Source organism: Grammomys surdaster, unplaced genomic scaffold (genome assembly GCF_004785775.1).
Source record: "Grammomys surdaster isolate TR1022 unplaced genomic scaffold, NIH_TR_1.0 148, whole genome shotgun sequence".
Lineage (NCBI taxonomy): Eukaryota > Metazoa > Chordata > Mammalia > Rodentia > Muridae > Grammomys > Grammomys surdaster.
Genome location: NW_021604606.1, coordinates 2,304,882 through 2,310,073, shown reverse-complemented (window position 1 = coordinate 2,310,073; position 5,192 = coordinate 2,304,882). Strand labels below are relative to the sequence as shown.

Below are 5,192 nucleotides of genomic sequence, written 5' to 3'. Positions count from 1 at the left end.
ATTAGCTGAAAGTAGTCTAAAGAGATCTATGCTCCCTTTCCCCTCTAACCTTCTTTCTCTCCTACATATTGTTGGGGGTTTGGAAAGGATTAGGGAGGAATAAGGGTTAGAAAGGATGTATAGGTTTTATAAGAACCCAATAAAATAGTATTAAAAATACACCAACACTGCTCATGTAAACATGACCTAAGTAAGATATGAGACAGTATGCACTGGATCCAACTTGGCCAACACTCTTTAATGATGGAAACAACTCTGCTCCCTTCCCCAATTTCTTCTCTGTTTAAACCTAAAGCCCATGTCACTAGCGTTACACCCCACTTTAAACAGCAGCAACAGCTGGTACCAGTGTTTCTCTGGTCTGCCTGGATACCTGAGTAACTTTATTGTTTTTTGTTTTTTTTTTTTTTGGTTTTTCGAGACAGGGTTTCTCTGTGTAGCCCGGGCTGTCCTGGAACTCACTCTGTAGACCAGGCTGGCCTCGAACTCAGAAATCCTCCTGCCTCTGCCTCCCAAGTGCTGGGATTAAAGGCGTGCGCCACCACCGCCCGGCCCTGAGTAACTTTATATGGATGGATAACTCCTCTTTCTTTTTAGGTAAGCTAACTAGTGTTTCCTCCTCTTCTCTGAAGCTCTTATTCCATATTTGATTCTGAAAAGTGAAACTAAGGGGAGAGGACCAAAGTGAAAATGCAGCTATTTAAAGGAATACTGTGTCCACTCACTTCCCTCAGGGGCTGAACTACCCACCAGAGAAACACTGCTTTCCAGTTACTCCCAGATAGGACATAATGATTCAGGAAGCTCTCCTGAGAAATATAGACTTCTGAATTCCAGTTATGAGCTCCACACTCCATATCTCTAATTTTATTGGAGAAGATATTGCATTGTTTCAGTGGAAGGTATTTTCACTTGCTTCCCATATGGGACTCAGAGGGACTAGGGCAGTGTTGTTAGCCTATACACTTCTTTTCACAATCCTCTATCTATCAAGGAGAATCTACCCACCTGGATCATGTCCATATGCAGCTATACGGTTCCCCATAGCGATCATTTTGGCACATCTAGAGCACCATGAAAATATCTGGATATTTAAGATGTTTACAAGCAGGGAAAAAGAAGCTGGCTACTGGATGCTAGTGAGGAGAGCTACAGGCACTCAGTTATCTTTAATGTGCAGACTGGCCTTCCTATCTAAAGAAACCACACAAAATATTTAGCAGCGACAAGGGTAAGAAGTTCTGCACTCACAACATACCAGGACTTAATTTGTCTCCAACCTGTAAACATGATTAGATTCTTGTGTTATTTCTCAGTTTAACTGCAACCCCTCCCTGTAGGTCAGTCCTTTTGATTCATGTTGTTGGCGTGTACTTTTGCCTGCCGTAGATCATTGGCAGTATAGGAACATGTAATTGTGGCTGGCAGACTTTCAAATGTGAAAATCTTTAAAGAAAGGAACACATCTGACAAATATAGGGGGATACAAGCTTGAGAAACACACATAGAAACCAAATTTATGCTTTATTTGGAATAAGTTGATGAGTGCATTAGTAATGTGTGCATACAAACAAATTCTTTAAAGAATCTTCTGGCAGATGTCGGAGCCCTCACCTCATGCCTTTTGACTTATTGGTCTTGAAGCATACTGGAACTCTATTTCACTCTGTGGTTTCAAAGAGTTCATCTCATAGAGGAACATAATTACACCAAAGAGTGACATAGTAGCTGTCATAACCCCTATAGGGAATACAGCAGTATAGTGTTTCTTTATAAGAGCATCTTTCTTAACAGGAAAGCTGGGTGGAAAATCAAGTGTGGTTTGGCCATAAATGTCTACAACATGGTTCCAGCTCACAGAAACAAATGTGCAAAGGCTGCTAATACACAAAGTTAAGGCAGAGATCTTGTACAAAAATGTCTGTGCCTTAACAAATGAGTCTTTCATGCAGCCGGTCTTAATGGCCATTGCACTGAAAATTAGGACTGCAGGTTTCAACAAAATGGCCCATATTATCAGTGTCTGTGCATAGTGGAATTCAGGTGAAATGGTCCATGTTGAGTTAATAGGGCTGTGCACCAGAATCCGAATCATAGACCCAGAGATGTTAAATGCTTGAGGGTAATAAACTTCCCAGAGTCCAAAAAAACACGAAATGCACAACCTTATTGTCAAATTCCCACAAGCGCCAGCATCTGTTGCTTGCAAGGATTATTTCAAACACCAAAGCTGTTAGGCTGCAAATGAGTCCAATCAATCTGAAGATACATTCCTTTGCCACAGCAAACCTGAAGATGGGATTTAAGAAGTATAAAGTCAAGCCAGGAACACAAAGCAAGGAGGAAACAGAAAGAGTTATGATTTATAGAGCACTAAGTGCTTATTATACCTTAACCCTGCTTTCTCAAAGTTGTATTTACGTGGTCTATGTATGTATTGGGGTTCTACACACTTGTAGGTAAAAATATAAGCTTAGAAATTCACTAATGTGGCAGTTATAATTACTGTAATTACATAATATATGTCAAATACTATGTTTGTATTTGTAGACTAGGAATTTTAATACTTGGAATTAATAGTGAGATAAGACTTTGTAACATGATATGTAAGATGATTTCTATTGCACCTTTGTTTTCAGTATATCAACATTATTAATAACTTAAAGCAATAAGTAAAGCAATACTCAAATTGTCATTTCTAAGGAATCATAGCAGAACATTTCATAACTATTACAAATTGAACTCTTCTTTGGGACCTGCTGAAAGAAACACATTTGTGTCAAAATAACAATATCCTTGACATATATAAGTATGTCTATATATGTACTAAGAGAGATGTGAGTATAAGATCCATAAAAGAAACCCTAAGTAGATTAACAGAATAGAATACACTATCATTCTTCTTTGTACACGGTTCTGAAATGTGCACATTTCTGAAAAAAGCTAAACATATTTTAAAAAATAAAGCCACAGTATAAATGACCTTCAAAAATCTATAGGTAACCAGGCTGGGGATATTACAGTGGTACAGTGATTGCCTAACGTGTGAAACCCTGAATTATTTTCTTAGTGCACCATATCCAAAATCTATGTGTAAAATAGGTGGAATCACAGAAATATCCTATTATTACCTGTATCTTACTCAAATTTTCACATTTATATAATTGGCTTTCTTTAAATGAAACAAAAAATATCCTGATGGAAGTCATTGACACAAGCCTTGTACTCCCACATTGACTCTATGAGAAAACATCTTTGGTCATTTTCTTAGTTCAAGTCATTGGATGTAGCTTTAATGCTCATGAAAAATTCATGTCCCGAGGAACTGCACTGTTATTTAGCAGAAAAGAATTACAGCAGCAAGATTGGTTTCCACATTGTGGTGGCTTAGTAATATCCCTGTCCTCTGTCCCCTGTCCCCTGTCCCCTGTCCCCTGTCTCCAGACCCCTGTCCCCTGTCCATGAGCTCCTCCTTGCCAAGGCAGATCTGAAGCAGTGGACTGCAGGAACAGTGTGGTTTGAAGAAAAATTGGGAACAGGATAGGGACTTGTGTGTGTGTGTGTGTGTGTGTGTGTGTGTGTGTGTGTGCTCAGTAAGAGCACCTGCCTTGCAGGATTTACTGCTATCCATGTCTGAAAACCATTAACTAAATATATGTGTTTCATAAAGACCCAATTTTAAAGCCTCCATATAAATTGTAAGTTTTTACCTTTGTATATTACAGGTGAGGAAATCCATTTGGAGTCAACAGGATCGTAAATGGTCTTCTTAGTTACAGGAAATGTTGACAATAGAGGGAGTCATGAGAAGACAGGAAACACCACCTTGAGGACAAGAAGTTCTATTAGGCAGATATGTTAGCTCAGAACATCTTGCCAGTGCCCAGCTCTCACAAACCTTTCTATTCCTCTCCTGTGATTTACTTCGTTGGAGTCTCATTTAAACATTTCAGGGGCGTTAGCATGTCTGATACTATTGACCACCCAATGATAGCCATACTATTATCCCCATTTTATAGACAGTCAAACAACACAGCAAAGCTAATTTATATACTCAGCCTCAGGAAGTTTCACAGATACAATGGACACTACAGAACCTTGAGACCTTGTAGCTACACTCTGGGCTACCTAGCACTTAGGATAGTCAGCAGAATTTACACTCACCTAATCATATACCAAAGGCTTTCTCTGAGCTTCTGTGTCCTATGAAAGTGAACACAGTTAATGAAAAATATAAAATACTTGCCGCTTTGACTCCTGTAAGAAGTTTAACTGTTAGTGGCTGTTCAACTGTTAAGATAAACTAACAAGGCTAAAACTTCTAATGTTTCCATGGCTACCAGGGCATAATGGTAGATTGTGAGCAATGGTGTTTTTTGTGGAAAAAAAAATATATATATACATATATATATATATATATATATATATATATATATATATATATATTCTTAAAGAACCAATGTGCTAAACCTCCCTGTGTGTGTGAGAAGTCTTCAAAAGAGAAATTTACTTTTGAAGTCATGTATCAAATAGCCACTGTAATATCTGATGGCCATAACAAAGAAAATTATTTTTAAAAGAGAAAAGAATTATTTATACAGTAGAAAGGGAAAAGTGATGTTCCACAATAAAAGCCAAGCATCCTTTTTAGAGAGTTTGGGGATACCTGGCCTTCTATAAGTCTCTTAGCCACAGATACAGATTAGGTATTAGAAGTTGTAATTGCTGAGCTCCTAGGAGATTTTGATTTGATTACAAACAAGTCTACTTTTTCTCTTTCTGTGTTTTACCTTAAACATGACTGTCTTAGTTCAGGTTTCTATTGCTGTGATAAAATGTCATGGCACAAAGTAACTTGAAGAGCAAACAGTTTATTTCACTTATTCTTTCAAATCACAGTGCATCATTGAAAAATAATCCAGAAGTCTGGAGGCAGGAACTGAACAAAGCAGAATTCATGGAAGAACATTGCTTTCTGGTCTTCTCCCTACAGCCTGCTCAACCTGCTTTTCACAACCATCCATGAGGCTCAGGTTTTGGCATTGCTCATAGTATGTACACAGTTTCTTTCAGTTGAAATACCTAAAAAATATTGTCATTATTGTTACTGCATTTTTTATTTTAACATATGAATACTTTGCCAAACCCTTACAGTCATAGATGATAATACCTTTACATATTTACTATCTACT

General features: G+C 37.9%; 1 pseudogene; it reads right to left on the bottom strand.

Moving 5' to 3' along the window:
* Nucleotides 1–1,615: 1,615 nt before the first annotated feature.
* LOC114619166 lies at nt 1,616–3,739 on the bottom strand (annotated as a pseudogene).
* Nucleotides 3,740–5,192: the final 1,453 nt, after the last annotated feature.